This window comes from Gorilla gorilla, chromosome 4 (assembly GCF_029281585.2).
Source record: "Gorilla gorilla gorilla isolate KB3781 chromosome 4, NHGRI_mGorGor1-v2.1_pri, whole genome shotgun sequence".
NCBI lineage: Eukaryota > Metazoa > Chordata > Mammalia > Primates > Hominidae > Gorilla > Gorilla gorilla.
The window spans coordinates 102771446-102795790 of NC_073228.2; the positions used below are offsets into that span (position 1 = coordinate 102771446).

General features: G+C 36.7%; 1 long non-coding RNA gene across 1 annotated transcript in view; it reads right to left on the minus strand.

Moving 5' to 3' along the window:
- LOC134758442 (uncharacterized) overlaps positions 1 to 24345 on the minus strand; it is a 431048-nt gene that overhangs the window by 286616 nt on the left and 120087 nt on the right. The window contains exon 2 of the long non-coding RNA XR_010133636.1: positions 1391 to 1573. This is a non-coding gene — a long non-coding RNA (uncharacterized lncRNA). The remainder of the gene's footprint in view (positions 1 to 1390; positions 1574 to 24345) is intronic.

The window sequence follows — 24345 nt, forward strand, 5'->3', positions numbered from 1 at the left end:
GTTATTGAATGATCTATGAGGAAAACAGGAGTCTAGGAGTAAGTATGTATATGATACCCACTTCTTCATTCAATAGAAAGGAAGATATCTAGAAACAAAGCTCTGAGATCTCCATAAATATTTGTGCTCTGTAAGAATTTCAGTTGTCTATGAAATGGTTCATAATTGACTACTCAACTACTCAACTAATTGTGATAGTCACTGTTGATATTTTTACCAGCACAATGAAGTTTACTGCAGTATTTGAAACCATAGCCTGTAAACATTACTATTACACAGCCTTTTGCTCACACAATGGAGAATCAAGATAAATCCTATGGATTGTCTCAAATTTACTCTTTTTATTTTCTACAGTAACAGGCTGGTCAGGTAGAGACACCTCTAAGCATCCATACAACTAACTTAGGACCCTCCAGACAGCCACAATCTCAATTAGCAGATGCCAAATGAGATTAGTCCACAATACAAAACCTTTTGCACAAAGGAATATCCTGGCAGCTTTCTGGTCTCACAGAATTTCAGTGTGAGCAGGAACAGAAAACCAAACACTGCATGTTCTCACTCATAAGTGTGAGTTGAACAATGAGAACACATGGACACAGGGAGGGGAATATCACACACTGGGGCCTGTAGGGGGGTGGGGGCAAAGGGAGGGAGAGCATTAGGACAACTATCTAATGCATGCGGGGCTTAAAACCTAGATGACAGGTTGATAGGTGTAGCAAACCACCGTGGCACATGTATACCTAGGTAATAAACCTGCATGTTCTGTACATGTATCCCAGAATTTAAAGTAAAATTAAATTTAATTTTAAAAAATAATAATTTCAGTGTGAGGTTGACAAGTTGGCTGAAAGTGCAAGTTATTTATCAAAAAAAATAGGTAAATTTTTGATGGAGAGATGGATGGCAGATAGACAGACCTTCCTGCAAGTCTACCAGGATTTCAAATTAATGGCAATTGGAAAAGATATTCTTTTGTGCCACAGGAAAAAATCATGTTAGCTCTGAATTTATTTCGTTTTGGTAGGTGGGCTCACACATTTTTTTCTTCTTATTTCATCTCATACACTCTTCCTTGTGAACCAGAGCAGAGTCAAGGAATATCACGTTTAAGAGAAGACAATCATTCACACACCTTTTCCCTGTTAATCCTGTCCCAGTCTGACTGCCAAAGAACTTTTCCCTTTAAAATAAATATATTGCCATCAAATGAATTTCAGAAAAGTTTTTGTGCTTTGTTTTGTTTTAATCCCATTCCCTATGGCTTGACTTTTGCTTGTCTTCCTGTCCACCTTCTACCCTTACCTTCGCATTTCTTCTAATCAGCAAACTGTACTACTTAGGAATGTCAGCCTGCAAGTCAGTTAGGGTAAATCTGGCCACCTACCTCCCTGTAAAGATTTCCTTGGTGACCATCAGCTCACATCATTCAGTCCCAACCAGGCAGAAATAACCACAGAATTCCAAACTTGTCCTTCCTTTGAGGGGATGACCATTTCTCTCTCCATTCCTTTCTGTTGGCTCTTTGGGATCAGATGTCTGGCTTCTTCATCCCTGTATTATCTCGTTCCTTTGGCAAAGAAATTTTTTCAGTTACTAAACCATTGATACTGAAGGAGACACTGTGAGTGTTATTATCTTTAGATCTTCTAAAAACTGTATTTCCTATAAACGAGATCCCTGAATTCTACCTGAATTCTACAGATATTTACTATGCATTTGTTTCATGCAAGGCACTCTCATAAGCATATTAAAAGGTATAATACATTGTACCCTCCCATAAAGTAAATTGTGCATAGGTAATAATACTGTAACACACAACAAGTAGAATGTGACAGGTATTAAAGTTTTAGGTATAATGGAGCACAGAACAAAAGGAAAAATTAATTATGAATGGGGAATTACTGTCACAGGGAGGAGGACAACAGTTAACATAGTTCTCAATAAGATTAGGTTGAGAAGTGAGGGGTCAGAAGTGGGTGAATTAATCAAGAGGCTTACAATTCAGTCAAAAGGAAGAGAATGGGCAAAGCATGGAAGATGGAATTTTCAAAATGCATATTTGAACTAAAGTTTCCTTTAGGCCAGACAGATTGGGTCTCAAGTGCTATGTTCAGAATTGTCATTTTATTTTATAGATCTGTGGTTCCCAAAAGATTGCCAGGGGCCAGTGCCAATGATGGTTTAAGTCTAAGTTTTCACTGGATTCACAAGACATGAGAAAAACAAGGACACTTGGTAAGATACTTTTTTTTTCATGAAACGAAATTCATCTAAAGCCCTTCTTTATTTTGAGATTATGTGTTTCCTGTATTTAGAATAAAACGCAATTGCTTTTATGAAATTGTGGTAAAAGTAGATGGCAGTTTGGGGATGGGGGGTGGTTCTAATGTCATTATTTTGCAAATAAAAATTGGTAACACTGTATTGGGCTCTCTAATTTATTTTTGTTTCACTGATTCATGAGATCCAAACTTTGGGAGCCACTTCTGAAGGTAATGTGGCCTGCCTCCCTTGGAAGTGGAGCAGTGTTGGCAAAACTGTTCTTCAGAAAACATCAGTGACAGCAATACATTAAAAGAAAAAAGAGGGCTGGGCACGGTGGCTCACACCTGTATCCCACCACTTTGGGAGGCCGAGGTGGGTGGATCACCTGAAGTCAGGAGTTCAAGACCAGCCTGGCCAACATGGTGAAGCCCCGTCTCTACTAAAGATACAAAAAAAATTAGCCAGCTGTGGTGGCAGGTGCCTATAATCCCAGCTCCTGGGGAGGCCGAAGCAGGAGAATTGCTTGAACCCAGGAGGCAGAGGTTGCAGTGAGCCAAGATCGCGCCATTGCACTCCAGCCTTGGCAATAAAAGCAAAACAAAGAACAAAAAAAACAAAAAAAGAGAGAGAGAGAAGAGAAAGGAGAAAATGATGGTAAGGAAGAGGGAAATGCAATAAATGAGACTAGAAATGATTATATACAAGGAAAGTAGTTAGAAATCTATGGAAAAAACAATTTTCAGGACCTAATCCAGGGCATTGACATAGAGGATTGAAAAGAAGCAATGAATGTAGAGATGGACAATAAGGGATTGACAACTGAGTAAAGACACCTATACCACTTGATTTTTGTTCATTAGTTTACATTCTCTGTTGAGAGGAGAAAAGATAGAAATTTATCTTTTCAGAATGTACCCTAATCAGTGAACCTTGATTTTTGCTATCATCGTGTTCTTATTGCTCTGCTCTAATCCTGTTATTTTGAAAAAAAAAAAAAAAATCTCATAGTTTCTCAAGATGCTCTCTATTAGTGCATTTCTTTGTTACCACATACTTCCATTAAGTTCAGCATCACATGAAATGGGGTGATCTGGGAATTAATGAAATAGCAGTTATTGAGCCTAAGAGATGTATGACTTTCCATCAAATATAAAGAACGAGAGTGAGATTTGAACTAGAATGACACTTCAGCATTACGAGAAATCATGTAACATTGACAAAAGAAGGACATTCCGATTTTAAAGCTCTTTGGAGATATTTTCATCCTGGATATTAGAGTTGTGTTTTCATTTAATTTTTGCACGATAATAATAGCTAATATTTATTGAGCATTTACTATATTAAGCACTTGATAAGCACAGGCTTACTTAATCTTCCAAACACACTTATCAGGTAGATAATTTTAGTATAGCTTTTTAAAGCAATATTTGAGAGAAGATAAATTACTTGTCCAAAGTCACAAAGTACAAAGTAACTCAACTGGGGTTAGAACTCAGTTGTATCTATTAGGCTTCATTCTTTGGCAAGTGACAGAAAGCTCAGCCAAAACTAAGTTAAAGAAAAAGGAAATGTACCAGTTCCTATCATTGAAGCATCCAGGAGCAGGGCTAGGGCTAGCTCCCGAAGGAATTTAACAAGTAACTCCAACAGTGCCATCAACATACAGTGTTCCTCCCTCCATCTTACCCAGCTGTCTCTGTGTTGGCTGTATTCTCACACAGCCTTTCCTGTTGTGATTTCAGACCATCTCCAGATGTTCCAGCCTTATAGCCAGCCTCAACCAAGACCAGCAGAAAAACACAACAGTCTTTCCCAGCAGTCCCAGGAAAGGCCTCACTGCATCCTTTCGTTTTTATTAGGTCATAAGCTTGTCCCTGCAGGAATCATTGCTGTCTGCTCAGTGTTATGCACTAAATGGCAAAGCCTGGTGGCAAGGGTGCAGTACTCTCTCAATGCAGATGGAGGATTATTTTACTGAGGTAATCCAGAATATGATTAACAGATTTAGGCTTCATAGATACTGGAGGGGGCAGGGGGCATGATCAGTAAATATCTCTGACAATAGAACATTCTTGCTGAATAACCTGAGCTTTTAACCAGCTAAACAATGAAGATCCATAAAGAACACAGATGAGACTTAAAAAGAGAATATTGCTCTTGCAGCATCCTTCAGAATTATTTAAATTTGCTTTTCAAAGCTACTAATACCTTGACTGGAGAAAATTGTATGTGGGAAGAACTAAATCCATTTCTGTTGTATAAGAACAGAAGTGAACACACCCCTCCAAAGAGACTTCCTTCTGGGGGGCAGGACATTGTACATCTGGCCTAGATCATTCTGGAAGTGACTAAGAAAAAGACGCAGGCTTCAATTTCTCCTTTCTAAGCCATGTGTTTATGCCAAAGTCTGACTCTTGTTCATCTAGAAGATTTTCTTTCATTTCTACCCTAATGTGCTGGATTTAGATTGAGGCAGTCAAGCATTAGTCCCCATTGCTCTATTTATCCTTTTTGAGACTGCTAAAGATTCCACAAAAGAACCAATCTCATTTCTGTGCAGGTTCCTCCCTATGAGAAAAGGACAAAAGAAAGCAAGCCCTTTCTTTTCATTTATGATGGTCTCTTTCTATTTCTCTAGGAATATTAACTTGCTGATTCCCTCCTTCATCTCGAAATCTTTTTTTTTCCTTTAATTTCAGCTGACTCCCTGACATATTAGGGTAAGAAGAAAACAAAGTACCTGGATGCTTGTTACTTAGTAGATATGTTAATGAAACGTTTATAATGCAGTTAAATCTCAGCTCTTTGTGCTTAAAAAGAAAGAAGAAACACTCTATTGGGGCATCCTCTAGCAGTAAAAATTGTGCTGAGGGTCTATTACTTCCTTTCCTTTAAAACTCCCAGCTTCATAGCCAATATTGCCAGACAAACAAAACAGTCTTTTTCTTTCCTTTTCGCTGCAGTCAATTGTAGAAAAGAATCTGTACTTCAGTGGAGATAATTTTAAACGGGAATTCAAAAGGCTGTGTTCTTTTATAGTTTCAACACCTCATTTAACACTTTGCTTAAACTCAAATATTCCTGAGGAATAGTGAAAATATACATTTGTGATTTGGGAGAAAAAGAAAGTTGCTATTGAAATTTACACATAAAACAAATGGTGAACTGGGTCCAAAATGAGAATAGGATGATGGTTTTATTTTTATCCAGAAGGCTGTCAGATGTAATTGAAACAATCTTATAAACATTCCTTTTGTTAATGCCTTTTATTCTGTCTTCACTTTTCTCAATTGGTTTCTCATATTTAAAAAGTGAACTACAATTTCTCAAAGGAAAAGAAAAAGAAAATAGTGATAATGTGTGTTCCTATCTTTCTCTTTCATTGTTTTACTCTCTGATAAAAGTGGGCAAATGGGAAACCTGAGTCTCCAGACTGGCTTCATCCAGCTCACATCCCAAACTGTACCCCAGGAGGGATGACCAGCACTTCCCTAGGACATATGCTTGGACTTTCCCTTTTCTGTTGCCTTCTATGATCATTGATGCATATACCACAACTCCTATCCATCTTGAATGAATAGGTCGGACACCAGAACAAACAAGATGTTCAGTCAGTCCAAGGCTAGATTAACTCATTAGCAGAGTAAGCAGGCTTTAAGGGCACCAGCAAAACTGGGCACCAGAAACAGACACAAACAGAAACAGAGACAGAGAAAGCAAACATTTCTACCTTGATGAATTTACTCATGATTTCAATATCTGCAATCAGAATGTCTTTAAGAAGCTATTTAAATTTTAGCATGCAGATAGTTTTCTATGACATTTGGTAAAACTAGCTCTTACCTTAGATCAGAAAGGATATACTAATCTGTTCAGAATTTAGGTCTTCTAAGTCAGGCCCTTCAGTTACTCCCCAAAGCCAATTGACAGCTATGGCCCTGACAATATACAGGAAGCTGCAGTCTTACTTATATCCTAGAGACATCTTCTGGGGAAGAAGCATATCTGAATCAAAGTCATAATTGGAACTACAGAGTTCTCTGAAAGCAGCTTTTCTAAATCCATAGGTCCAACTCCCAGGGACCTTTATTGCACTGCAAAAAGATTTGGGATCCATTTCCTTGTTTCAAAAATAACACCTACCACAAGATTTCTTAAAGTGGACCATGGATCACTGGTTTCAGGATCACCAAGAGGACTTATTTTTAGGGGCCTAACCCTCAAATGACTTGACCTAACTCTATAGTTTGTAGCTGGACATTTATAAACTGCCAGTACTTCACTGAGTTTTGGGAGTCACCGTGTAGCCAGGTATACGTGTTCCACACAATAATTTACTAGGTAAGAAAAATATTAAAGGCATGAGTATGAATTCAAAGATGTTTGTAACCCAACTGTTTAATCTTGTCAGAGGCATCCCTCATTTGGATGAAACTTAAAGCAAAGGTCCTTACAATTTATCCTAAAAAGTTATTTACATTTATTAACAACTTTCCTTCCACTTCTACATATATTTCTCATTGTTTAGTTTCTATCAGCCTAATGAACAAATTTTACATAACATTGATAGTATTATTTTATTAAAATACATTGGTCATGATTTGGTTGGCATTTTTAAAATTGTTAATAGGAAAACATAGAAGACTGAATGATAAATATATTAAAATGAAATCATTTCTCCTGTATAAGAACTAAATTATAATAGTGATTATTCATACTAATAAACTATAGAGTACAGGGATGGAAATAGAAATACAATTTTTGAATATCTCTCTTTACATTCACCACAAAATTTTAAAAAGCAGTTACTCTCTCCCCCCACAGAGATATTTTCTGTTTCCTTCAGAATCCAACTAGCAAGGAATATCAACATATTTCAAAGAGCTTTATTTCAGATGTAGTTCAAAGGCAAGGCAAGGTTAACAGCAGAATTCTTCATGGGAGCTAACCTTATATGATATCATCTAATAAAAGATGCCAATGTATTCGTGAAGAAAAAATGCAACTGGAAACATTTTCAATGACATTGCACAAAAAAGATCAAAAAGTTATCAAGACATAAACAATTTGTGTTGATTAGATTTCACTGTGGAGACATTGAGATGTTGAGAATAAATAGTATTTTGCTATAGTGACCCTGTCATCATGTGGATTTTAAATATCTAAATATCTGCCATATATAACATGCCTTCTTTTGCCTCTTTGAACAATTCTTCGTGTCACTGATGATTGCTGCTTTATTTTCTTGTTATCAAATTCACTTCTTCCTATTAAATAGAAAGTTCCCAGGTGAATGAATAGATCTTTAAATGTTTTTTAAAACCACATTCTAACAAATGCACCATAAGGATAAACTTGCTCAGATGAAAATATTGGTGAGTTATCTGAAACTTGCCAAAATGGGACTTGTAAATTTCTTTCTACTATAAAAATAAATGATGCACTTGATGTTGATAATCCAAGAACTGTTTTTATATTTTTAATATTTTTTAAACTTTAAATTGTGATAAAAAAGCATAACACAAAATGTACTGTCTTAATCATTTCTAAGTGTACAGTTCAGTAGTGTTAAGCACATTCATACTGTTGCACAGCTAATCTCCAGAACTTTTTCACCTTGCAATACTGAAACTCTGTATCCATCAAATGCTAACTTCTCATTTCCCCCTTCCCCTCAGCCCTTAACAACCACAATTCTTTTTTTAACTGATATATTGTATTTGTACATATTTTGGGGTTACATGTGATATTTTGATATACATATACAATGTATAATGAGCAAATCAGGATAATTGGGATATCTATCACTTCAAATATTTATTTATTTATTTATTTATTTATTTTTTTTTTTTTTTTTTTTGAGACGGAGTCTCGCTCTGTCGCCCAGGCTGGAGTGCAGTGGCGCGATCTCGGCTCACTGCAAGCTCCGCCTCCTGGGTTCACGCCATTCTCCTGCCTCAGCCTCCCGAGTAGCTGGGACTACAGGCGCCCGCCACCACGCCCGGCTAATTTTTAGTATTTTTGGTAGAGACGGGGTTTCACCGTGTTAGCCAGGATGGTCTCGATCTCCTGACCTCGTGATCCACCCGCCTCGGCCTCCCAAAGTGCTGGGATTACAGGCGTGAGCCACCGCGCCCGGCCTTCAAATATTTATTTTTTGTGAGTTGGGAACATTACAATTCTTCTAGCTATTTTGAAATATACAATAAATTATTGTAAACTTTATAAGTTTCCTACTATAATATTGAATACTAGAACTTATTCCTACTATGAACTGTACTTTTGGATATGTTTAATGGCTTCTCTTCATCACCCCGCCCCCCCACCCCTCACCCGCCCCCCCCAACACCCCACATTCCCTCTTCCTTTCTGAGCCTCTGGTAAAAAAAATAAAATAAAATAAAATAAAATAAAATAAAATAAAATAAAATAAAATAAAATAAAATAAGCTTGCCAGCATGATTGTGGCAGGGAGTTTCAGTTTTAGGTGTAGAAACCATGACGGCACTACCATCTAGCTGCTTTCACTCATTTAACTCTCCTCTGTTGGGGCGTACTCTGTGACAGATACTGCTTGGAGAACAAAATGGGCCTTGCCTTCGAGAATCTTATGTTCCGCCCGGGTGCAGTGGCTCACGCCTGTAATCCCAGCACTTTGGGAGACTGAGGCAGACGGATCACAAGGTCAGGAGATCGAGACCATCCCGGCTAACACGGTGAAACCCCGTCTCTACTAAAAATACAGAAAATTAGCAGGGCATGGTAGCGAGTGCCTGTAATCCCAGCTACTCAGGAGGCTGAGGCAGGAGAATGGCGTGAACCTGAGAGGCAGACCTTGCAGTGAGCCGAGATAGTGCCCACCGCACTCCAGCCTGGGCGACAGAGTGAGACTCTGTCTCAAAAAAAAAAAAAAAAGAATCTTATGTTCCGTTGGAGTAGATTAATGAACAAAAAACAAATAGTATATATAAGAGAAAGAAAATAATTGCAAGTTATAAAAGATATTTCTATGGAATAAACAAGCAAAAAGCTACAATAGAAAATAAAGCCATGAGAGGCCAGGGAGACCCTACTTTCATAGCGAGATTAGGAAAGGCCTCCCAGAGCTTGTGATATTTAACTGAGGCCTAAAGGATGATAAGAAGACAGTCATGTAAAAAGAAAGGAAGAGATTTCAGATTGCAGGCACAGGATGTACAAAGAGCCTGCAGCAGGAAAGAGCATGGGATCACTGGGGACGTATCCAACATCTAATGTTCCTGAAGCATAAGAAACAAGAGAGAGACACAAGAGGAAATAGGAGTTTGACCATCCAGGGCCTGGAAAGCCATGGTAAGAAACTTGGAACATATTCTAATGGCAAGGAAAGCTAATGAAGAGTTTTAAGTAACAGAGGCTGCTTGCACCTTTTTAAATCTTCAGGTAACAACCACTTCATCAAAGGCTCTTCTGCCTCTCTATCAAAATACAGAGGACAAAGCTTATTTTCACTGCCATGTGCCCCTCCCCAGTTTGTAATCTCTGTTCCCTGACGATGAACCTAATCCCACCTACCTGTCTGGAGCTCTAACATGTGCCCAAGAAAATACTACATTCTCTACCATTCTTTCCACAGCTGCTCATTCCTTTTTTTTTTTTTTTTTTTTTTTTTTCTTCTTTGAGGCGGAGTCTTACTCTTGTCCCCCAGGCTGGAGTGCAGTGGCATGATCTTGGCTTACGGCAAACTCCACCTCCTGGGTTCAAGGGATCTCCTGCTTCAGCCTCCTGAGTAGCTGGGACTACAGGCACGCACCACCACGCCCGGCTAATTTTGGTAATTTTAGTAGAGGCGGGGGTTTCGCGATGTTGGCCAGGCTGTCTTGAACTGCTGACTTCAGGTGATCCACCCACCTCGGCCTCCCAAACTTCTGGGATTAAGGCGTGAGCCACTGAGCCTGGCCTCCACAGCTCATTCTTAATAGTGTATTCTCTGTGCTTTTTATTTCTTCTGGGTTATAGCTACCTCTTTATTTCTGCCATTTTTTACATAATATCACAATGCATACATTTTGCTTGCTTGGCTTTTATCTGTTTACTCTTCATTTACACTACAAAACTATAAGCTCCGCAAGGGCAGGAACCACATCTGACTAGATCACCATCATATCCCCAGTCATCTGCACATGTCTGGCAGTGTTGAGTAAATGAAATAATTTTTGAATCTTTGCTTCCGCTATAAGAATGTTAACATCAATTTGGATTATGTTGAAAACTATGGCAACTGCCACAGTTCAGCTTTGATATAAGGACAAATGTTTCATTTGCTATTTATTGTGCTACCAAACTCATATCGAAATATAGAAACTGCGTGTGTAGCTTCAACAGTAACCCAGTCTTTCTTTTCCCGGATCTAAGTTTCTTGGCCCTTTGTTTTCCCTGGCATGGGTAGAAGAAACTCTACTAACCAATAATCACAAAGTCTTCAAGAACGTGCTAATACGACCATGGTTGCTATTTCAAAACCAACTATGGGAAGGGAATGTGAGTAGAGGAATTAGAAAAGACAAACTTTTTAAATATTCTTATTAAAACATGAATGAACCTGGAGGACATTATGTTAAGTGAAATAAGCCAGGCACAGAAAGACAAATACCACATTATCTTGCTGTGGAATCTAAATAAGTTGATCTCATAAAAATAGGGAGTAACATTCATATATGGGAGCTAAAAGTTGATCTTACAGAGGTAAAGAGTAGAATGACACTTACCAGAAGCTGGGAAGGTGAGGGTTGGAGAGAGGTGAAGAGCGGCTGGTTATGATGAGGACAAACACAGTTAAATAGAAGGCAGAAGTTCTAGTGTTTAATGGCATAGTAGAGTGACTACAGTTAACACTAAGTTATTGCATATTTCAAAAAAGCTAGAAGATTTGAAATGTTCCCAACACAGAGAAATGAAAAATGCTTGAGATGATGGTTATCCTAATTACCCTGATTTAATCATTTCATATTGTATGCATGTATCAAATATCACATGTACTCCATAAATATGTACAATGATTATTTATCAACAAAAAAGGAAAGAAAAAAGCAATAGAGAGTAAAATGATGGTTACCAGGAGCTTTGAGTGGGGAGGAGGGAACATGGAAAACAGATGGTGGGAGTGATACAAAATACAAACAAATTAAAATTCCCATTCTATTCTAATAAAGCCACCATCCTCTTCGAGATCAATACGTTCTTAGCTTCCTCAGAACTAAAACAACTGAGAAGGCTGAATAAGATGGCACTGTTCTTCATCGCATCTAACTGTTCAGGCTTTTAGGAGAGAATAAGAAAAACAGATGTAGTCAGTGCCCAACAAGCATTTCGCAGTTTTCAGCCAATCGTTAATTATCCTTGATCTTTGCCTAAGAGAATAATGAAAATTTTACAGATTTCGCTATTTCAACAAACTAATTTATATTGTAATTAATTTTGCAATGAACAGGTAAAATGTGCATGCATTTTTTACATGTAAACTAGAGAAAATACTGCCCATGAACTGGATATGCATACTGTCTGGTTATATACTGTCTTGTATACAATCAATATTCAACAAATACAATGTAATAAATAAGGAAATGGTCTAACAACTCACAAAAGGAAACCAATTATAATTATTTTCAGGTAAGCCAGAATGTTTTAGAAGTATATATTGTTAATATGATCCACAAATCAATGGGGCTTGTTCTACTCATGTAGCATCACAAGTATGTTAATTCTCAAAAATATTTTTGGAGATTTTTGTCGTTATTAATTTTCATAACAGTTATACACCCTGCTAACCAAAAGTCTGAAAATGATTTGTGCACACAAATAAACTATGTTTATCTACATGTAATGAAGCAGGATGTTCTATGGAACATGACCTAAAAGAGACCCATTCCATAGTTAGATCTGTTCAGATGGTATGATGAGCAAAGACTTACGAAAATGACTTCACATTATCAGCTTCGTAGGGAATATCACTAATTTAAGTAAATTTGTCTTTGCAGCTTGTTTTCCTCTTCTTCCTTGGAAACTTCCTCATGAAAATTTTTCAAATAATGTTGACTTCAAAAATTGTCATCTTGTGAATTAAAATTTGGAAAGAAAAACAAGTCAGGGTGTTCAGATGATAACAAGTTCTTATTCAGGTTCAACACCAAATAGATGACTGATGGTAATTAGCTGCAGTTCAAGAATTCTCAGATATAAAAATGCTTTAAAGGATTAGTTGAGGGTTAGCATGATAGGACTTCTTAAAATTACATGAAGCATAGGACCTTCAGGAAAGTTTTTCTTTTTAATTTAATAGGCAAAAACCTGGAAGTGAAATGTTCATATGCCCTTCACAAGCCTATTTGAAGTAGTTCAGCTAGTTGGTAATAATTTGATTTAGACAATATAAACTGCTAATAAGGTACAGAAAGCATCTCCTAGGATGTTGTTTTATGTAATAAAGTAACATTTGAAAAGCCAAGTCAAAGCTCAAAGGAAAAAGAGAAGAGTAAACTTCAGAATGTCAGTATCTTTTTTCCTAAAATAATTGAGCATAAAATAATAAACCATAAACAATGTAGTGATTAGAGGTACTTTTTTAGGATATTTATCTTGAAATACTCTCAAACTTACAGAAAAGTTACAAATAATTACAAAAGAAAACACCTTTGTTCAGGATGATTTGACAGTAAATCACTGATCAGATGCCCGTCTACCCTCGAATACTCGAGTGGACGGTTACCATAAACCAGGACATTCTCCTCCTAGATAATTACAACACGACCATCCAAATCAGAAAATTAACACTAATATATTTCTGACATCTCATCTTCACATCCTATTCATGTTTTGCCAATTGTCTTAATAACTGCTTTTACATTTTTTAAAAATATCACACATTACACTTAGTTATATTGTCTTTTTAATGTCCATCACTACCATCGTCCCACAGTCTTATCTTGACTTTCATAATGCTTACATTTTGGAAGATTATAGTCCTGTTATTTTATAAAAGTTTCCTCAAATGGGATTTTTTTTTAAAGTTTTCTCCTAACAATTAACTTCCGATTATACACCTTTGGCAGGAATATCACAGAAATAATGCTCTCTTTTCCCCTTTGTAATTAGTAAATAATTTTGTGAGAAAGTTCTTTTCAACTATGAAAATATCCCATTTCTCATCACGTTTTCAATTTATTCATTAATTGTTTATATCAGCATAGACTCATGCTTTCCATTTTTATTCAATGGCTTACAATCCACTATTATCTTTATTTTTATTGATGTTCAATTTATCTTAAATTTGGTCAGCAGTAACAACTTCCAGCTGGAGCCTGCGTCCTTTTGATATGTCCCTGCCAATCAGCAAGCATTTCCTTGCCCTATGGTACAAGATGTTCCAGCATCATCTTGTCGTGTCCCTACCCCTGCCCTGGAATAAGCCTTTCCTTCAGTGGAGAATGGTATTTTGAAATCAAGATCTGGACACTAGATGTGCCAGTGACCACTGGGGAGTCATTGCTCCCAAATTGCCTTAGTTAACAGAGCTAAGTGTGTATGTGTCTGCGTTTGTGTGTGTGTTCACAAACATCTATGTTTATTTCTTTATCTATTTATCTATATATTTAAAACCATGTATTTACACCACTACCTCCAATCCCAATCTAACACCATAAGATTTGTTCTCGTTTTCTCCCTTTTTGTATTTGTAACTTCCCTCAGGAATTTGACTCATGTTGTCTTTAATACACATTTATTCACTCAGTCCCCCAATATGTATTAAATTGCTCATCATAACCACCACCTCCTCCCTTGCGTGGGAGCCCTTTCACCCTTTTTGGGCTCCACTGCTCTACCCTGAGAGCCTCCCTTAGATGGACATCCTCCTTACTATGGTTAGCCTCAGGCGCTGTGCAGCTGATCCCACGCGCCCACGCCCTCCTCACCAAGCTCGGGGTTGAACACACCACACTCTGCAGATGTCCTGATCACCCTCCTCAGGTTCCCACATCTTGCTCCCATCCAACATGACTATTCTCCCCACAACCACAACCCCACAGGGGCAGATGTACTGCACAGACAACTATCTCGCCCTGCCCCACCTAATGGCTTTGCTATTGAATTGTTTAACAGGACAAGAACAGAATAAGAACAGGAAGGGGAAAGGGGAAAAGGAGAGCTACTGTTACTTTTTTGAAATTACTTTCAGCTTCCTTTGTGGGGATGGAAAGCAATGGTACAGTGAGACTATTTGTGGCAGATTGGCAGATTTGATGACAGAAAATCTAAGTTCTACTTACAGGGTAAACAGTCCTTTTACCCTAACTCAGAAAATTGTATTACAATTTTATTACACAATATTATGTGAAGTAATTCATTTTTTAACAAATTACATGTTAAATTGAATATGTCCTAGGAGGATAGATTTAATAATGCAAGGAGGACTCTTTTTATCTAACTACACTAGGATGATTAAGGCAGTATATTCACACACATAAGAGCAGTAGAAGAGTGAAGAAACTATTTGGAGAACTTAAGACAAAAAAAAAGCACTTCAAATTTGCCAGATATTGACAAAATAAAAGATTATTTTGTCTGGAGTAGCCAGATAATTGCTTTAATTCTTTTAGTATAAAGTATTCTTTACCACGAGAATGTCTTCCCTGCTCTATTAAAGGCAATTATCCCTTAATAGAGGCTCTGACAATTTGTAGTACAAGTATTTTCTACCAAGCCAAAATTATGGGTACTTAAGGATTCTGAAAAACAATTATTAGAGAAAGAGAAAGTTTGTTGCAGATGCGTTGCCTTTAAGGGTGGCCCATGCATTTAATTCCAGGACAGAAAACAAAAATAATTTGGATCGTTTCTTATGATTGGAAATGAAAAGTATGAGAATTATGGAAGTTTGTAGACATGTTCTCACAGTTAATTTTAATATGGCCTATTAGCATCTGATATTTCAGCCAGAACAAATACATCCCCTCCTCCCAAAAAAGCAATATGCAAAAATATTTCACATTATGTAAGTCTTTTTTTTCAAGAGAGTATTATTACCCTATCAAGATAATTAAATCTCTAAAAGAATCTTCACGATGATGTGCAGATCTTTTATGGACAGTTCACCTCAATTTTTTCTGTCTATGGAGCATTTATTATTACATTTAGTACAAGTACAATTTGTCTTTATAGACTTTTGTTAGTAGAGAAAATGTTGCAAGGAGAGAGAGTAAAAATGAATTTAAGAGACTGAAATAGTGTACATTAGTGTGTTCTATTATGGAAAATTATGGTATAATAGTGAAATATCTTAACTCATCACTTCTAAGTGGCCATTCATTAAAAGATCCTAAAAACAGATGATGTTTTCTCAGTTCTTTTTTTTTCTTGACAAGTAAAGAAATCTTTTCTATTATGGGGAACCTAGTTTTCATCATCACTTGTAAATATTTAACTGAGAATGCAAAAGGGAATTTTTTTCGCTAAGCAGAGTCACTTGTTCTGCATGTTCTCCTTTAGTACATACCACAGTCCTGTCAGTTATATTGCCTGCTTGTACCTTTTCCTACCTTTGAGCTAACCTGCAGCTTATTCTTTCAAGATACAATAGAGAAAAGCTTGCACTTCAAAGTTGAACATACCCAAGTATAGAACAGGTTCCAAACACCTCACATCTAGATAAGCCTCTCCCTTCAAGCCTCTCAAATAAATATAGTAAGGCTCAAACAGAGCTTTTTGCTGTGCTGAATCATGCTTATAAAATTCAGTTTACTACTCATACCATTGAGAATTTTTTCCACATTTTACAGTGTGAAAGTGTTGTATGTACTATATGTGTACCTATCCAATGCATGTATATATGTATTTCATATGTATGATATGTAGTTAGACTATATAATAAAGTGCTCTAGTTCTCATTTGACATTGTCTTCAATTATTTTCATTAATCCTCTGCTCCATTCATAAACTACATATTGTAAAGTTATTTTAGATTTTTGTCTTGGAAAGATGATTAGACTAGGTAGGGTAGACCCTCACCTGGAAATTATGAGAAAAATTCTGGAACCCACAGCGAACAGATCAGATTAGCTGGTTTCCTTAATGAAGTAGCCACCATCCCTTCTCTGTACACACAGAGTTCATTCAAATATCTGTGCCTGTGTTCATTACACATCTTATTCCAGGAAAATTTTACCCACTCATAAAGGTCCCAATCAAAAGTCATGTCGTTTCTGACTGCTTCCTAAACTACCCAGTCTAGTTTCATATTCTCACTCTCCTCCCCTCCCATTGTCCTTTGTACATTTCTCTGTATCATTGGCCATAATGGTTTATTAGATTAGATTTGAGAAGTACCCTGCCTATTAGCAATTACTAGTTCTGAGGGTAAATAATTTTGGGTTCTATATTTGCTTCTAGTAGATAAGTCCTTCTCCTCAAGAAGATGTCTCCCCCATGTTAAGTGGTCTGGATGTTTGGAAAAGACATAATCTATAGAAAACACAGGCCAGGCGCAGTGGCTCACACCTGTAATCCCAGCCCTTTGGAAGGCTGAGGTGGGTGGATTACTTGAGGTCAGGAGTTCGAGACCAGCCTGGCCAACATGGTAAAACTCCATCCTACTAAAAATACAGAAATTAGCTGGGCATCATGATGGGTAATCCCAGCTACTCAAAGGCTGAAAAACAAGAATCACTGGAACCTGAGAGACAAGAGGTTGCAGTGAGACGAGATAGTGCCACTGCTCTCCAGTCTGGGTGACAGAGCAAGACATCTAAAAAAAAAGGAAAAGAAAAGAAAATACAGAATTTACCCTGAAAAAAATTTAATTGAGCAATATGAAACAAACAGTAAAAAGAGGGCAAAAATAAACCTATGAACATGGACATTTAAAAGTACTCACTTAAGTAGTACTTCAATTAAAAAGGAAATTGTATCAAACACCTCACACTTCCTCATATCCTCTGGACACTCTCCCTAATGCTGCCACAGCTGTGGTAATCAGTTCCACACAAGCTTTGGGTATATTTGTGCATATGCACCTGAGGGGATCATGACATTGGGTCACACCCCATTCTCTCTTCCTGCCCTGGAACTTCTCTGATGCTATGAAATGGCATCCTCATAGGAACCTGTTCTATGCTTAGGTATGTTCAACCATGAAGTATAAGGGACTTAAGACTCATATAAGCACCACTGAGCAACTGAAAACTTGGATCTAATGGATAAGTGTTTAGCCATTTTATCTCCGGGTGGACAGTCCTAAGATATACCTTGAAAGGCTTCTCAAAAGACTGCATAAAATTTAGCACCTGTTGCCCTTATTGATAATATATTATACTCTTGGCATTCTTTCTTCCCTGTTCATCCTTGTCTTCCTCACACTTGATACGTAGGGTCACCATTCTAAATAAATGACCCACAACTACGCTTTTGTATTAGGCACTGCTTTAAAGGAAACTGAGATGAAGATGTAAACCAAAACTGCAATTATCATCACATTAGAAATGAGCACAAATAAGAATGCTGTATATTAAAAGCCCATATTAAAATATGGCCAAAGAACAATTCAGAAGAAAATATGCAACCTTAAGTGCATATGTGACATAATAAGAGAGAATAAAAATAAATGACTAAGCTTTGAATTCAAAAAGCTACAAGAGAAGCAATAAAGTAAACCCAAGGAAAGCAAAAATAAAAATTAAAAAAGGATTAATAAGATAAAATTATAAATAAATACAAAAGAAAATAGAAGGCTGGACACAGTTGCTCACTCATGTAATCCCAGTACTTCTGGTGGCAGAGGCAGGAAGATCTCTTGAGACCAGGAGTCCAAGACTAGCCTGGGCAACATAAAGAGACCTTGTGTATTAGTCTGTTTTCATGCTGCTGATAAGACATACCCAAGACTGGCAATTTACAAAAGAAAGAAATTTAATTGGATTTACAGTTCCACGTGGCTGGGGAAGCCTCACAATCATGGTGGATGATTGTGATGGCAGCAGGCAAAGAGAGAGGCACACTTGCGAAGGGAAACTCCCCTTTTCATAACTATCGGATCTAGTGAAACTTATTCCCTATCACAAGAACAGCCGGGAAAGACCTGCCTCCATGATTCAATTACCTCCCACCAGGTCACTCCCACAACACATGGGAATTCAACATGAGATTTGGGTGGGGACACAGCCAAATGATATCACCTTGTCTCTACAAAAAAATTAAAAGCTAGCTGGGCATGTTGGCACATGCCTGTAATTTCAGCTACTCAGGAGGCTAAGGTGGGAGAATCACTTGAGCCCCAGAGGTTGAGGCTGCAGTAAGCCATGATCATGTCACCACACTCCAGCCTGGGCAACAGGGTGAAAACTTGTCTCAATAAATGAATAAATAAAACAAAATAACACACTGTGATCAAGTGGGATTTATCACAGAAATACAAGGATCACTTAACATACACAGATCAGTAAATGTAATACATCATGTCAACAGAATGGACAAAAGCCATAGGATAATCTCAACAGCTACAGAAGAAAAACAATTGATAAAATTCAATATCCCTCCATGATAAATACTCTCAACAAATTAGGTATAGAAGGAACATACCTAAACACAATAAAAGACATATATGATGAACCTGTAGCTAACATACTGAGTGGGGAAAAACAGAAAGCATTTCCTCTAAGAAGTGTCACAAGGATGGCCCCTTTCACAACTCGTATTCATCATGGGACTGAAAATCATAACCAGAGCAATTACAAAAGAGAAAGAAATTTAAAAAGAGAAAGTCAAATTGTCCCTCTTTGCAGATGATATAATCTTATATATAGAAACTCTAAAGAACCACCAAAAACTTTTAGAACTCAAAAATAATTTTAGTGAAGTTGCAGGATACTAAATCAGCATACAAAAATCAGTAGCATTTCCATACACCAATAGTGAACTAGCTGAAAAAGAAATCAAGAAAGCAATGCCATTTACAATATCTACAGAAAAAAAAAATACCTAGAAATAAATTTAACCAAGTAGGTGAAAGATATTTACCACCCCTCCCCCAAAAAAAACAAACTACAAAGTACTGTTGAAAAATTGAAGAGGACACAAAAAATGGAAAGAAATCCCAAGCTCAGGCTAGGCATGGTGGCTCATGCCTGTATGGATCGCTTGAGGTTAGAAGTTCAAGACTAGCCTGGCCAACATGTTGAAACCCCATTTCCACTAAAAATACAAAAATGAGCCAGGCATGGTGGTGTGTGCCTGTAATCCCAGCTACTTAGGAGGCTGAGGCAGGAGAATGGCTTGAACCCAGGAGGCGGAGGTTGCAGTAAGCTGAGATTATGCCACTGCACTCCAGCCTAGGTGACAGAGTAAGACTCTGTCTCAAAAAACAAAAAAAAAAAAGAAAAAGAAAGAAATCCCATACTCATAGATTGGAAGAATTAATATTGTTAAAATGAGTGTAGTACCTAAAGCAATCTACAGATTCAATGCAATTCCTATCAAAATATCACAGACACTCTTAATAGAAATAGAGAAAAACAATCCTAAAATTCACTTGGAACCACAAAAGACCCCAAATAGCCAATGCAACCTTGAGCAAAAAGAACAAAGCTTGAGGCATCACACTGCCTGACTTCAAAACCTACTAAAGCTATAGTAACCAAAACAGCATGGTATTGGTATAAACACAAACACATTGACCAATGAAACAGAATAGAAAATCCAGAAGTAAATCCACATATTTACAGTCAACTCATTATTAACAAAGGCACCAAGAACATACAATGGGGAAAGGACAGTCTCTTCAATAAATGACAGTCTCTTCAATAAATGATTCCATAGGCAGAAGAATGAAACTAGAACCCTACCTCTCACTATACACAAGAATCAAATCAAAACAGATTAAAGACTTACATGTAAGACCTGAAACTGAAACTACTAGAATAAAACATTGGGGAAATGCTTCAGGACATTGGACTAAGCAAAGACTTTTTTGAACAAAACTTCAAAAACCCAGGCAACGAAAATGAAAATAGACAAATAGGAATATGTCAAGCTAAAAAGCTTCTGCACAGCAGAAGGAAACAATTAACAAAGTGAAGAGACAACCCACAGAATAGGATAAAATATTTACAAACTATCCATCTGAAAAGCAATTAATAACCAGAATATATCAGGAACTCATGCAACTCAATAGCAAAAATAATAATAATAATCCAATTTTAAAATGGCAAAAAATCTGAACAGACATTTCTCAAAAGAAGACACACAAATGGCCAACAGATACATGAAAAAATACTCAACATCATTAATCTTCAGGGAAATGAAAATAAAAATCACAATGAGATATCATCTTACCTCAGTTAAAATGGCTATTATCAAAAAGACAGAAAATAACAGATGCTGATGAGTATTCAGAGAAAAGAGAATCCTCATGAACTATTGATAGGAATATAAAAGACTATAGCCACTATGCAGAAGAATACAGAGGTTCCCTAAATATATGTTAGGAGATTCCTCAAAATAAAACTACCATATGATCCAGCAATCCCACTTCTTGGTATACATTCAAAAGAAAAGAATTAAGTATATCAAAGAGATATCAGCACTCCCATGTTTATTGCAGTGCTATTCACATTAATCAAAATATGAAATCAACCTAAGTGTTCATAAATGGATGAATGGATAAAGAAAATGTGGTATATATACACAATGGAATATTATTTAGCCATAAAAATGAAATTCTGTCATTCATGGCAACAAAGAGCCTGGAGAATACTATGTTAAGTGAAATAAGCTAGGCACAAAAAGACAAATACCACATGAACTCCCTAATATGTGGAAACTAAAGGGAACTGGGAAGAAGAGAGAGACAGAGACAGAGAAAGAGAGAGAGAGGGACACACACACACACACACATATGCTAATGGATATAAAATTACAACTTTGGGAGGAATAGGTTCTAGTGTTCTGTGGCACTGTAAGGTGAATATAGTATATTTTCAAAAAGCTAGAAGAGAGGATTTTGAATGTTCACAACACAAAGAAATGATAAATGTCTGAGGTGATAGGTATGCTAATTACCCTAATTTACTTATTACACATTGTATACATGTATCAAAATACTACTTTGTATCCCATAAATACGTATAATTATTACATGTCAATTAAAAATAAAAGAAAAAAATTGGACAAAAGCCAAATACTGCAAAAATCCCAAATGATCATCAACAGATGAATGAATACATAAAGTATGGCATATCCATACTCATCATAATTAATTAATTGCTAATACATATAAAAGTATGGATAAATCTCAAAATCATTATGCTGAATGAAAGAAGCCAGACTCTTTCATTCAAGTATTGTTCCATTTATATTTGTAAAAATTTGTATAACATTATAGAAAATGCAAACCAATCTATAGTGACAGACAGCAGATCCGTGATTGTCTTGGGCCAGGGACAGAAGAAAGAGGGACTACAGAGGGACACGGGACAATTTTACAGGTGATGGAATTGTTCTCTGTATTGTTATGGTTGCGGATTCACAAAAATATATCCCTCTAACGACTCATCGAATATGGGCAATTTACTGCACTTAAATTACATCCATTAAAATTTATCTTTAAAAATAAATGAACAAGCCAGGATAAAACCAGAATAAATAGTACTTACCTCATGGAGTTCTTTGAGTAATATATGAGATTATACATTTAATGTACTTATGATAGTGACTCATATATTATAAATATTTAATATTTGCTATTTTTATCATTATTATTGATATGACTAAGATTATTAATAAGTCATTTGTATGTGATGAAAAGTTGATTAGGTTTCATCTTTCCTTGATGATGATCTGTATATTAATTGGGCCTCCATACAATATTCTACTTAGTTTCAAAAATGAATTATTGAGTTAAAAATGACTTCAGATAGTTGGTTCTTTGGCTTAAGTCTGCATTCACAGAACCCATATCCTGGTGAACATGGTGGCCTGAGTCAATTGCAGAAAATCTAAAGAACAGAAGCTCCTTTCCCTCACTTCCTTTTTTTTTTTTTATTTTTAATTACACAAAGAAGTTACTTACAGATGCTAGCCCCTTTGCCTTCAAAGAAAATGCATGCAGACCTTTCTCTGGTGTTTTAGATTCTTGTTGCTTGCTAAAAAAGAAGGCAAAATAGTGCTGAGAATTTCCCCCTGCCAGATGTTAATCAAGAACAGAAGTAAAAAGTGCTCCATATTTTACAACATGCCATCTCTAAGTCTTCTTACAGTCAGCTAACAGACCAAGAACACAGATACAGCACGTCAAAGTGGTCTCAATATATTCTTTTTAAACTCTAAAGCGTTAGTAAGTAGATATGATAGGGGTGCCACCAGAAGCATATCTGGCTCTGGATTTTAAAATTTGAACATTATAGCTGGGACCCAAAATATTAAAGATTAAAAAAATTAGGAAGTGGTTAATCAACCTCATTAAGAACCATGCATTTCATAGATGTTTGTTCAAGATAGAAGGGCTATTTCTTCCTTATTCTAATTGTTACATGGGTTTTAAGTCTGTTTGCCTGCTTATATCCTTGAATTAATTCAAGTTGTACAGGCTTTAGGAGTTATAGTTCCTTGAGTGTTCTTGGAAAAAAAGAACGATCTTATATAAAGACCCAAAAGGAACAGTACCCAGTGTCTGTCCACTTTAGACAGATCTAGAAAGCCACTAGAATACTCAAGACAGCCTCTGGGCAGTTTTCCTAGCCCAGTTTGTGTAGCATCAAAATAAAATATAAGATCACAGATGCTTTGGACATGGAAAAAAGTCTTGAACATAGGGCTTTGGGAACAACATTAAAGAGCTGAGTGGAAAAGTGCAATATGCATGAGTAAGCAAATGCTTAGAGTATATATGTGTGCAGGCAAACATTTGTTACAAAGACACCTTGCCTAACTCCTGCAAGGTTGGGGAAGGAAGACTAGAGAGGGGAAAGGAAGAACATCTAGAATTTGGAGAAAACAGAGACATTTTTGGACTGCTCTTCAGTTTTTGCTGATTTTTCTCTTGCTCGAGGCATTTTTTTCAGAGTAAGATATTCCTCAGGGATGTCCATTTTATCTAATAGCATACAAGTGGGTCCTATGGCTTCCTTTAGTGTATGATTAATCTGTTTGCCATTTGAAAACTTTTGTTCTGGGATCCATCCAAGGTATTTTACATAATTATCTGGTACTTCATCTGATACACGAAGACCCATAAAAGCAAGATACATTGCAGTCCTGGGTTAGCATTACCAGAGTCATGAGTGATGTCTGTGCTGAAAGTCAGGAAGGCATTCCTGAATGTGACCATCATTAGGCCATGACTCTCCTGAAAGTGAGACCTAGGAAACTTTCCTGATTGAGTTATTCAAAACCAGACCAGAACTTACACTTGGCACAGTCAGAAGAAAGGCTGGACAACCAACCAAATGAGTCTTTTCTTCTCCAATTCCTACATTCCTTTTGGAAATTTGTTCTTCACATTAATAAACTCAAGAGTACAAGTAATTTCAGAAAAACCTGTATGATTTACAACCCAGGGGCCTGACTTTCTTGTTGATACCACGTAATTCAATAATGCTTCTCTGGAAGTTCCTTATATGTATAGGAACAAAAGCTTGTGATCAAAATTGGAACATATGGACTGAAATTATTTCTAAATATGAGACCAACTACTTGAAATCTAGGCTTTGTGGTCACCATGGATAGCTGCTAACTCTGGCTATCCAGAACAACTGCAAAGAAAAACAGCAAAATCAATATGAATATTAACAAGTCCATGTACAAATATTCTAGTACTTCACTCACAGGATACACCTTGGGCTTTTTCCATGATCACTTCTATGATTTTAGACATAATTCTAATAGTCTAGTTAATTAATCTTGGGCCGTGAGTAATCAGAAGAAACAAAAATATGGATAAGAAGACCGATTCTTAGAGGCAGGCACACATACATCAGAGAGAAGTGACCCATCACAGAAGTGATATGGGAAGGATATTAAAAACATCCCAAAATCCAATAGTTTGTGATCTCT